The 13,031-nt window shown below is 42.1% G+C and overlaps 1 protein-coding gene across 2 annotated transcripts in view; it reads left to right on the top strand.

Moving 5' to 3' along the window:
• Positions 1–3,323: 3,323 nt before the first annotated feature.
• The window catches only part of LOC106572344 (protein kinase C and casein kinase substrate in neurons protein 1), a 51,747-nt gene continuing 42,039 nt past the window's right edge, over positions 3,324–13,031 (top strand). Inside the window, exon 1 of one of the 2 annotated variants that reach the window (XM_014146386.2) lies at positions 3,324–3,458. The gene's annotated coding sequence lies outside the window, so the exon portion shown is untranslated. The remainder of the gene's footprint in view (positions 3,459–13,031) is intronic. The other variant, XM_014146389.2, reaches the window with a different exon arrangement.

The raw sequence follows: 13,031 nt of genomic DNA, 5'->3' as shown, positions 1-13,031 counted from the left end.
CTAAAGAAGATGGCCCCACCCCAGCCATTAGTGCCTTCAGAAAGTATTCACACCCCTTGGCTTTTTCCACATTTTGTTGTGTCACAAAGTGGGATTAAAATGGATTTAATTGTCTTCTTTTTTCTTTTTTTTTCAATGAGTTACACAAAATACTCTGTAATGTCAGTGGAAGAAATTCTGAGATTTGTACAAAAAAAGTATGAAAAATAAAACAATGTCTTGATTAGATAAGTATTTAACCCCATGAGTGAATACATGTTAGAACCCCTTTTGGCAGCGATTACAGCTGTGAGTCTTTCTGGGTAAGTCTCAAAGAGCTTTGCACATCTGGATTGTACAATATTTGCACATTATTATTATTTTAATTCTTCAAGCTCTGTCAAGTTGGTTGTTGATCATGGCTAAACAGCCCTTTTCAAGTCTTGCCATATATTTTCAAGACGATTTAGTCAAAACTGTAACTTGGCCACTCAAGAGCATTCAATGTCGTCTTGGTAAGCAATTCCAGTGTATATTTAGCCTTGTGTTTTAGGTTATTGACTTGCTGAAAGGTAAATTTGTCTCCCAGTGTCTGTTGGAAAGCAGACTGAACCAGGTTTTCCTCTAGGATTTTGCCTCTGCTTAGCTCTATTCCGTTTCTTTTTATCATAAAAAACTCCTTAGTCCTTTCTGATGACAAGCATACCCATAACATGATGCAGCCACCATCCTGCTTGAAAATATGAAGAGTGGTACTCAGTGATGTGTTGTGTTTGATTTGGCCCAAAGATAACACTTTGCATTCAGGATATAAAGTGAATTTCTTTGGAAACATTTTTGCAGTTTGACTTAGTGCCTTGTTGCAAACAGGATTCATGTTTTGGAATATTTGTATTCTGTAGAGGCTTCCTTCTTTTCACTCTGTCAATTAACTTAGTGTTGTGGAGTAACTACAATGTTGACCCCATCTTCAGTGTTCTCCTATCACAGCCATTAAACTCTGTAACTGTTTTAAAGTCACCATTGGCCTCATGGTGAAATCCTTCCTCTCCTGCAACTGAGTTAGGAAGGACGCCTATATCTTTGTAGTGACTGCATGTATTGATACACCATCCAAAGTGTAATGAATAACACCATGCTCAAAATGATATTCAATGTCTGCTTTATTTTTACCCATCTACCAATAGGTGCCCTACTTTGTGAGGCATTGGCAAACCTCCCTGGTCTTTGTGATTGAATATTTGTTTGAAATTCACTGCTCGACTGAGGGACCTTAAAGATAATTCTATGTGTGGGGTACAGAGATGAGGTAGTCATTCAAAAATCATGTTATACACTATTATTGCACACAGAGTTATTCCATGCAAGTTATTATGTAACTTGTTAAGCACATTTTTACTCCTGAACTTATTTAGGCTTGTCATAATAAAGGGGTTGAATACTTATTGACTCAAGACATTTCAGCTTGTCCTTTTTTAATGAATTTGTAAACATTTCTAAAAACATAATTCCACTTTGACATTATGGGATGTTGTTTGTAGGCCAGTGACAAAAAAAATCTCTATTTAATCAATGTTAAATTCAGGCTGTAACATGACAACATGTGGAAAAAGTCAAGGGGTGTGAATACTCCCTGAAGGCACTTTAACTGTCAGAGAGCAACACACAGTGTAGTTTATCTGTTATGTTGTGTTATGTCAGATGTAAACCCGTAAACCTGTTGTTTACACTTACAAATATAGCCTAGTACTAGTATGCTATGCCCATTGAGACATTTAAGTCATTTTCAAGGGGTATTCAAAACATTTGCAATTACCAATATGTAGCAGGAAATCTTGATTGCACTTTTAACCTCTTAAATGTAAAGTCCCCATATTTGGGGACCCTATTAGATTTGTTTTATTCAATTCAGTCTGGTATGAGGGGCTACCGTTCTATCTGCAAAAGCAGGGTGTATGTGGAAAGCTGAGTATCTTGGCTATTGATTGGTGTCTTCATATCTTTCGTGTGACTTACTACCATATATGGGCATACGAATGAATAAGGGCAGGCAGAGCAGATGACCTCCTTTCTAGATGGCTGCTACCTACATTCCGGTTAAGGTTGTGAAGCATAAACAAATTAAACACGGAATACGTTGATATACACCGAAAGCCTGGACTCCACAGATCATGATTATATCTTATTTGTCTGCCTGTGACCTACCATTATTGATCACCAGCCCCAAGAGTTAAAATGTTTATTTTACACATTGTTTTCACCAAACAGCACACATCTTACAAGGTAAGCTTCGATTTGGTCTGTGTTTGAGCTATAGCTACTTCAAATTAATCCTTCGGTTGGTAGGAACAAATCTAGCCTATTGTCAATGTTATCTGATGATCTATGACTTAATAGCAACATCGAATGTCCAATGAGTGACTATGTATTTGATGTTGCCTGCTTAAGCGCTGTAGGCATCCATTACACAGGGGATTGGCTACTATGGCACCTTGACAGTCTTGTAGCCAATGAGATAAGCTTTCCAGGGATATGCAGTTGACCTGGGTGGGACAAAGCAAGCCACATAACTTATATGTAATGCGAACTATTGCTATCTGGCTTGGAAACATCTCATGATCACACCTGATACCACTTACTAAAACATCTGTCCATTTCTAGTTGTTAGGTCTGTCAATCCCATTTTTTCTGATATCATTCACATGTTGTGCAAGCCATCTGATGTGTTTCCAGCTTTGGGCATCAATAATTCACTTATAGCTTGTCAATGAAAGATGACTTAAAAAACAAACAAAAAAGTATTTTATGTGTGCTTGATGTTATGTATTCTGAATTATGTAACTGCTATCTATCTTCTGATAATTTCCTCACAAACTCCCAGATGTCTTCTTTCCAGATGTACTAAGTGTCAGAATCATGTAATTACACATGAATAGCATTTACTTTTGTGTATGTCTAATTAGGCAGACATAGCCTTGTATGAGTTGTACTACCGCCCATTGAGACATTTATGTCATATTCAAGGGGTATTCAAAACATTTGCAATTACCAATATGTAGCAGGACATCTTGATTGCACTTTTAATTATAGGAGTGGGCCCATAGAAATGGCCCATGACCCATAGTGGGCTACAGCCTCGCCGCAGCATTCGCCAATCATATCACACCATAGCCTACAATGTGACTATATCGAAATAACTGTATGACCAGACCAAAATGTTTCCAATCCATCGTATTAAGTTCATGACAGAACTCTGATGGTGGACAATATTGAAGCATTTAAAGATACAAGCGATAGCTTTTTGTTGGACCATCCCCCAATGTGCGCGAGTGCTTTGCAGCTCCCCCTTGCTGCGTGCATCGTGATCTCGCAGATGCAGAGCCTCTTGCAGAAGAAGCAGGGTCACCTTCTGTCATTCCAAAAAGAGAGCTGATAAACATTTAGAATATATTTGGATAACACGCTTAGCCTACACCCTGGTAAGTCAGCCGTGCATGTTCGTCCATTGTTGGCGTTACATAGTATCTGTCCATGGTTATATAACGCTAGGGCAACACAGGGATGAAGGAATCTCTCGCATGGTTCCTTCCCATACATTTTTCTCGACCGCGTCAGATTGCAATCCAGTTGTGTTTTCGATCTCTAAACGACGTATTCTTCATAATTATGAAATGAATACTCTAATGTATTGTTGTCAAGACCTTGATATAGCCTATCTTATGCCAGGTATGTTATTTTGTATGTTGTAGACTTTTATGTTTCACATGTCATATCAAAAATGTGGTTGTGCTAAATTGTAACATATTTGGCAATTGTCTTATTGCTTTTGGCTCCGTAAATGTTTTTTTAATTACAATTTTTTATTTTATGAGATTCTACGAGAGATTATGTTTTCCACCATGCATATGTTTTCCTCTTTGATCATATACTGTCACTATTAAGTTAGATTGCCTGGTTATTCCTGAGTTTTGACCTTATATGTGCTATATAGGCTCATGTTTTCCTTGAGAAATTGAAGCATGGCTAAGCGTTTTCTGGGGGTAATTGTAACAACGTAACCTAACCTGTGTATGAATAGAATTAATTTAGCCTGTAGTCTTTTATCCTATCTTCTGCAGATGCTATCACCACACGTCCTTTTAAAAACTGACTGACCAAGGTTGTGAGATTGCCGTTTATGCCCCCTCCTAGCACGAACAGTGAGAGAAACTAGACAATTGAGGTAGCCTGGACGAATAAGCAAGGTCGCGACGATGCTTCTGAAAACTATTTAATAAAGCAGTCGACCAACGACGAATAGTAGTCTATATTTATTGTTTAGTAGCCTATCAGGTGCAACATTTGTAATGTGTAATGCCAGAAAATCGTAATGCAGAATAGGGTATTGAATACTAATGAGGGCATTCCGGTCTGCTGTTATGTAATAGCCTGTCATAGCACAGTGAGGAGCCTTCGTTACTCTATCGACATTGTTTTTCTCGGCGGAAGCACTGCTGCTCGCCTCACGTATCAATAACATTATTGCCATTCATGGAATTGTATTTCCTATCGTGTGTCTTAAGGAAATATATCTCAGTACAGTCAAAACAGAAGATAGTCTGGTAGAATGCACATGCCTAAACATTTATGCAGTTTGGAGATGTTTATATCATTAGTGATTCTTCTGCACCACTAGTGATGGCTGTAGGAGATAGCCTACAACTGAGAACTGGCTGTGTGAATAAGGGGATGTCAGGCCCTTTAGAGAAACGGGTTGTTTATGCCTCGCTCATCAGGGTGTCAACACTGTCCATGAGGGGAGTGACTGCCTCAGCATAGTTTATTGATGCTGAGGAAGGGAAGGTAGCCTATTACCGCCATCTGTTCTGTCCGTTGTCTCTTGGGAGCTGTCCATGGTGCTGAAATTGAGCTCTGGTGGACCGCGCTGTCTGTAAACCTGTCAGCAAAGGTGCCAGTGCCCCTGAGTGAACGAGATATGGCTGCAGAGGGAGAGGATGGACATGATGCAGTGAGGGGAATAATCCAATTGTAGTGCGCCATAAGCAGTTGTAGAGGGTTTTCTTTTAATTAGCTGACTCCATGCACTCTCCTATACCTTGGAGTGGAGTCTTTCAACAGGAACCCTTCAATATCAGTTGACTAAAAGGAATCTCTCTTGTTGATTGAAACTGAGTCCATGCTTGGATTAATCTTGAATCTTTTCTTTATTCATTGTGCATTGCAAAAACGCACTTGCAGTGTTCCAAGTGCCCACACAATCTCTTGGAGGGAAAGCTAGTCTAAAGCTGGCGCCAACATTCAAAGAGGTCATGCACTGCATCCAAGTCTCTTGACATAAACTGTGTCCTGCCTTCACCCATTTGTTTGTTCTCTCAGACAATGTCAGTTTGTCACTGATCTTGGATTAGTTGAGATTCTCAGTGTCATGTCTGTTAATCTCTTGTAGGAAGACTACATATGACCAATTACGTGATACTTTAGTTCTTGGTTAACCAAAATTACATGTCTGTGGGTGAGATGCTCAGTTCCTATAACTTCCTAAAATGGAAGCAGACAGGGAAGCCCCCGCAGTGACATGATTGCACGATTCAAAAGCCAACTGCTACAAGTGCCATGTGTGCCAAGGGCCCATCATGCAATATGAGTCATCTGGAAAATGTGTCTATGCGTCTCTGTTGTGATGGAAGGAGGCGTTAATAAAAATGGGGCACCGGGCCTCAACACAAAGCTTGTCAGAGGCAAACACAACTGCCATTGATTTCTGGACTTGTATTGTGCTCTTAGTTTCTGAGAACCTGTTGCAATTCATTTTTTCTTGTAATGACATATAGTAACTGAGATCAGAGAAGTGTGTGGTGGGCAATTATAATATCTGCACAATCCACATGGCCATTGCATCCCGGTAGGCCTTTCTAACCTTTGCCTGTTTTCCCTAGCTCACACTATCTTCAATAGCCTACATTATTTAATATTTGAGATTCTTCAAAGAAGCCACCCTTTGCCTTGATGACAGCTTTGCACACTCTTGGAATTCTCTCAACCAGGTTCATGACATAGTCACCTGGAATGCATTTCAATTAACAGGTGTGCCTTGTTAAAATTGTGTTTGTGGAATTTCTTTCCTTCTTAATGCGTTTCAGCCAATCAGTTGTGTTGTGACAAGGTAGAGGGATATACAGAAGATAGCCCTATTTGGTAAAAAACCAAGTCTTTATTATGGTAAGAACAGCTCAAATAAGCAAAGAGAAACAACAGTCCATCATTACTTTAAGACATTAAAGTCAGTAAATGTGGAACAATTCAATAACTTTTAAAGTTTCTTCAAGTGCAGTCGCAAAAACCATCAAGCGCTATGATGAAACTGGCTCTCATGAGGACCACCACAGGAAAGGAAGATCCAGAGTTCCCTCTGCTGCAGAGGATACATTCATTAGAGTTACCTGCACCATATCTCGTTCAAATAAATGCTTCACAGAGTTCAAGTAAAAGACACATCTCAACATCAAATGTTCAGAGGAGACTGTGTGGCCTTCATGGCCTTCATGTTCGAATTGCTGCAAAGAAACCACTACTAAAGGACACCAATAAGAAGAAGAGACTTGCTTGGGCCAAGGAACACGAGCAATGGACAATAGACCGGTGGAAATCTGTTCTCTGGTCTGATGATTCCAAATTTGAGATTTTTGGTTCCAACCGCCGTGTCTTAGTGAGACGCAGAGTATGTGAACAGATGATCTCTGCATGTGTGGTTCCCACCGTGAAGCATGGAGGAGGTGTGATGGTGTGGGGGTGCTTTGCTTGTGACACTGTCTGTGATTTATTTAGAATTCAAGGCACACTTAACTAGCATGGCTACCACAGCATTCTGCAGCGATACACCATCCCATCTGGTTTGCGCTTAGTGGGACTATCATTTGTTTTTCAACTGGACAATGACCTAAAACACACCTCCAGGCTGTGTAAGGGCTATTTGACCAAGGAGAGTGATGGAGTGCTACATCAGATGACCTGGCCTCCACAATCACCCGACCTCAACCCAATTGAGATGGTTTGGGATGAGTTGGACCGCAGAGTGAAGGAAAAGCAGCCAACAAGTGCTTAGCATATGTGGGAACTCCTTCAAGACTGTTGGAAAAGCATTCCTCATGAAGCTGGTTGAGAGAATGCCAAGAGTGTGCAAAGCTGTCATCAAGGCAAAGGGTGGCTACTTTGAAGAATCTAAAATATAAAGTATATTTTGATTTGTTTAACACTTTTTTGGTTACCTCATGATTCCATATATGTTATTTCATAGTTTTGCTGTCTTCACTATTATTCTACAATGTAGAAAATAGTAAAAAATAAAGAAAACCCCTTGAATGAGTAGGTGTGTCCAAACTTTTGACTGGTACTGTATGTATGTGAGTTTTATCCACAATCACATTTGTGTTTTTTTTGTATGTCCAGTGCTTGACTTGGACAAGAGTTCACCGGAGCTGAGTACCGGCACCTCAAATGTCCTACTGCTTGAGCTCCTGTTCCTCTTGTAGAAAATTTGCTCAAAAGTATTCTGGAGCTACTGCACCTAAATATAAACAGTACCGGCACCGAAAATGAGTATCGGCACTTATTTCAGTCCAAGTCAAGCACTGTGTAGGTAGGTATAATAATATGCTTCACTTTTCTTGCTTCTCAGTGTGGTTGTGGAAACTGCTGCTGCTTAGAGCTTGAAAGTTTGTTTTTTAGCATTCAATTATGATTTGCGCTCATGCATCCAAACGGCTCTACCACATCACTGTAGTTATCATCCAGAGCAGTGGTATTCAAGCTTTTTCAGCAAGGACCCAATTTTTTGGGGGACACCATTTTCCCCCAAAAAAATACTTGCGACCCCACCCCAAATCTAATGACACAATCAGTAAAAAAAATGTTTTACATCAACAAATAACCTTCAATACCTTGCATTTATATCTACATTTTTACATTTACATTTAAGTCATTTAGCAGACGCTCTTATCCAGAGCGACTTACAAAATGGTGCATTCACCTTATGATATCCAGTGGAACAACCACTTTACAATAGTGCATCTAAATATTTTTTGGGGGGGGTTAGAAGGATTACTTTATCCTATCCTAGGTATTCCTTAAAGAGGTGGGGTTTCAGGTGTCTCCGGAAGGTGGTGATTGACTCCGCTGTCCTGGCGTCGTGAGGGAGCTTGTTCCACCATTGGGGTGCCAGAGCAGCGAACAGTTTTGACTGGGCTGAGCGGGAACTGTGCTTCCTCAGAGGTAGGGGGGCCAGCAGGCCAGAGGTGGATGAACGCAGTGCCCTTGTTTGGGTGTAGGGCCTGATCAGAGCCTGAAGGTATGGAGGTGCCGTTCCCTTCACAGCTCCGTAGGCAATCACCATGGTCTTGTAGCGGATGCGAGCTTCAACTGGAAGCCAGTGGAGAGAGCGGAGGAGCGGGGTGACGTGAGAGAACTTGGGAAGGTTGAACACCAGACGGGCTGCGGCGTTCTGGATGAGTTGTAGGGGTTTAATGGCACAGGCAGGGAGCCCAGCCAACAGCGAGTTGCAGTAATCCAGACGGGAGATGACAAGTGCCTGGATTAGGACCTGCGCCGCTTCCTGTGTGAGGCAGGGTCGTACTCTGCGAATGTTGTAGAGCATGAACCTACAGGATCGGGTCACCGCCTTGATGTTAGTATCTCTTATCAAAATGAAACTAAACCAATAACTACATTTACATCTTTCTCAAAAACTTTTGTATATTGTCCAATACACTAATTTTGTTCCTAAAAAAATGACATGATTGTTTTACATTTTGCCGACCCCACTGCAGGTCCCCGACTTTGAATGCCACTGATCCAGAGAGTAATGGAATGCTCTTTAATTCTGCAGCCAGTGGGCTGCAGAAGGTTGCTAGTTCAAATCCCTGAGCCGACGTGGGATATGCACTTTTCACACTACACACTTGTATAGGTTACATGGTTGTACATGTGCGAAACAGGACAAATATAAACACAATGTTGGGTTTGTTTGCTAACAGAATAAGAGAATACCAGTCTCCATTAATATAGAACATTGGATGATCCTCAAAGATTGAACCTTGTTTTCATGAAGAGGTTGTTGTGGTGACTATATCACGATTAAGAGCGAAGGGTCAGTGGTGCTTTAACAAACAGTATTATTAATATTATTTTTTTACATTGAAATTTGAGTAATTTAGCAGATGCTCTTATAGTGAGTGGATACATTTTTGTTTATAAAACAAAACAGTATTATCAGCGTTTCAGTGACACTAGAATGGACAGCGGCCGTTCAGCAGATTCGGCACCTAGACAGCGACCGTTTTCTCTCATAGGTTCTGCTCCGAGGAGACTCTCTAGCAAGATAATGGGGAGTAGGTCACAGGAGGTTGGTGGCACCTTCATCAAATACACCAAACACATGGCTTCCATCCATTATTATGAGTCGTCCTACCCTCAGCAGCCTCCATTCGAGTAGGCCTATCTAGGAAGCTGGGAGCTTGGATGGTGAATGGCTCCTCTGAGAACTCCTGCTAACCTGATTCGGCCATATTGACTTTCCCAACCAAATGTTAGGAAGTCTTACTCATGTCTCAGTCAAATTATCCAGTGATTCAAAAAACATAACAAATTCACGCCCGGTACACTGACATTATATTTTCTTTCACATTTGCCATGACTCACAGGCATCATTGTCTCGCCTTCCTCTGTAATCATCCAAAATTAAAGTTCCAAAAGTGGAACAAGAAGTTGCACTATTAACTATTATGTTATTAACATTTTTTTTTTCAAATGCAAAGTCTTCCATTGTAGATTTACTTATCAAATACAGTTGTTTGTCTTGTCTATGTCTTTTACTCAGATTAGGAAATCTGTTGCCAAGGTAACATCTTTTGGTTTGATCAGTTGATGTTCACTTCAGATCTCATTAATTGAAATACCAGAGGAAGAGAGAGAGCTCTTGCTCCTCTGGAGCCAGAGGCCTTATTATTAAAGGTGCAGTATGCAGAAATGACTCTACCATTTCCTGGTTGCTAAAATTCTAATAGTTTGCCTAATTTCAGTTTATGTGAAAAAACAAGCAAGTGTAGAGAATCATTGTACCTGTACCGAGTGCGCTGAGAGTCGGGAAGCAAGTTCAGGGAGTGAGTGTTTTAATAAATAAAAGAAACAATGCACACGAGACACAAACAACGCATCGACAAACAGAGTCAATAATACCTGAGGAAAGAACTAAGAGGAGTGACAGATACAGGGAAGATAATCAAGGAGGTGATGGAGTCCAGGTGATTGTCATGAGGCGCAGGTGCGCGAGACGATGGTGACAGGTGTGCGGGATAATCAGCAGCTTGATGACCTAGAGGCCGGAGAGGGAGAATACGTGACAGTAGCATCTAAACTGCTGTGTAATATCTTTTCAATAACCCAAAATACTGTATTTTCATCTGTTTGAAGCTGGTGTACAAAACCGAAAGTAAAAGACACAAAAACTAAACTTAAGAACTGGAATCATAGAAATACTGCACATAGAACAGATCTACCGCTTCTTAGACTTGCTTTTAATGAGAACTCACATTTCTATGTGAATTTGGTCCGGTCATCCAAAAAGTTACATATTGCAGCTTCAAAGCCGGGGCGACAGGTACCCTAGTGGTTAGAGTGTTGAGCCAGTAACTGAAAGGTTGCTGGATTGAATCCCCAAGCTGACAAGGTAAAAATCTGTCATTCTGCCCCTGAACAAGGCAGTTAACCCACTGTTCCCCGGTAGGCCGTCATTGTAAATAAGCATTTGTCCGTAACTGACTTTCCTAGTTAAGTAAAGGTTACATTTTTATTTTATTTTATTTTAAAAGCCACGGTAGTGGTGACCTTTCACAGGACAGGCATGCTGTTATTGAGTGTCTCTCTATCTTGTTACAGCTCTCATTTTTGTCACATACAAACTGAGTATACCTAACATTAGAAACACCCCCCCTTTTGCCCTCAGAATAGCCTCAATTCATTGGAGAACGGACTCTCCAAGGTGTCGAAAGCATTCCACAGGGATGATGGCCCAGGTTCACTCCAATGCATCCCACAGTTGTGTCAAGTTGGCTGGATGTCCTTTGGGTGGTGGTACACACAATAAACTTTTGAGCATGGAAAAACCCAGCAGTGTTGCCGTTCTTGAGACAAACCGGTGTACCTGGCACCTACTACAATACCCCATTCAAAGGCACTTAAATATTTTGTCTTGCCCATTCACCCTCTGAATGGCACACATACACAATCCATGTCTCAATTGTATCAAAGCTTAAAAATCCTTCTTTATTAAGCTATCTCCTCCCATTCATCTACATTGATTGAACTGGATTTACCAAGTGACATCAATAAGGGATCATAGCTTTCACTTGGGTTCACCTGGGCTGTCTATGTCATGGAAAGAGCAGGTGTTCTTAATGTTTTGTACATAATATAATGTGTGTGGACATGATCTATGTGATAGTGTTACCAAGAGAGAAGCTCTGGAATGGTGCGGGTCCAAGGGGTCCCACCGTGAGAGCCAATCTGTTAGTGGGAGGTGATAGTAATTTGCTGTTGCTGTGACTGTATGGAGTTGTCATGTTCTCAGAGCAGGCGGTGGTGTCTGACAACCTGTGAAAGTGGAAGAGGGAAAGGAGGGAATGTGAGAATGGTGAGTCTGAAGGATAGCCCGGCTGTCTTATCTCTCCAGGCTGCGGGGAGAACAGGAAGGAAGTAATAATGTGACATCTCCCTTTATTGGCTGGATGAAGGCCTTCACCAATAGGTAGCTGAGGCACAGCTAATAATCATTATTCTCTTGTCTGTGCTTAAGACAAAATGCTTTATCTTCCAACCTCTGACATTTTATCTTAACATGATCGTTGGCCATTGTGAAAAAGATGACAATGATTCAGCTTCAGCCCCAGCCTGCAGGGATGGACTGGACTGACCCAGCTTCAGCCCCAGCCTGTAGGGATGGACTGAATGACTCAGCTTCAGCCCCAGCCTGCAGGGATGGACTGGACTGACCCAGCTCCAGCCCCAGCCTGCAGGGATGGACTGGACTGACCCAGCTTCAGCCCCAGCCTGAAGGGATGGACTGGACTGACCCAGCTTCAGCCCCAGCCTGCAGGGATGGACTGGACTGACCCAGCTTCAGCCCCAGCCTGCAGGGATGGACTGGACTGACCCAGCTTCAGCCCCAGCCTGCAGGGATGGGCTGGACTGACCCAGCTTCAGCCCCAGCCTGCAGGGATGGACTGGACTGACCCAGCTTCAGCCCCAGCCTGCAGGGATGGGCTGGACTGACCCAGCTTCAGCCCCAGCCTGCAGGGATGGGCTGGACTGACCCAGCTTCAGCCCCAGCCTGCAGGGATGGGCTGGACTGACCCAGCTTCAGCCCCAGCCTGCAGGGATGGACTGGATGACTCAGCTTCAGCCCCAGCGTGAAGGGATGGACTGACTCAGTTTGTCATACAAGTGGCTTTGGGCTTCCCATAATGGCGACCTACATGGCCTGTTTGTCTCACCTACATGGCCCGTCTGTCACATTCAACGATCAGCATTTTCTCCTGGCTTTGGTTTGTTTATTTTATTTCATTTAATTTCGGATGGATGGTAATCAAGGATGTATATAAACACATTTGTCTATGGTGGTAATACTGTAACCACCCAGGGTTGGTTACACACTGAAGGGTTGGGTATCAGGTGTGTCATTCTGAACACTAGGGGTTGTATTCCTCATTAATGTAGGCCTCACCATTTGAACTGGTCAACATTTGAGGTGTATCTGTTTGCATATGTGTGCATTAGCTTCTCTTCAAATGTTCCAGATATTTTTCCCATAATGTAATGTTGCCTTTGTGTGTCCTCAGTTCAGCGTGAGAGGCATGAGCAGCCTATATGTGTGTGGATGTGGGGTTTTCATAGTGATGCCCACACTGACATCGTATATCAGAGGCAGTGTCTCTTTAAATGTTTGATCAACTGTGCTGCTTAGAATCCTGGCTATGGTCGGTTCCCTCTCACTAGGTCTGTGT

Source organism: Salmo salar, chromosome ssa15 (assembly GCF_905237065.1).
Source record: "Salmo salar chromosome ssa15, Ssal_v3.1, whole genome shotgun sequence".
NCBI lineage: Eukaryota > Metazoa > Chordata > Actinopteri > Salmoniformes > Salmonidae > Salmo > Salmo salar.
Note: the sequence above shows the minus strand (reverse complement) of the source record. Positions and strands in the feature narration are given on the sequence as shown.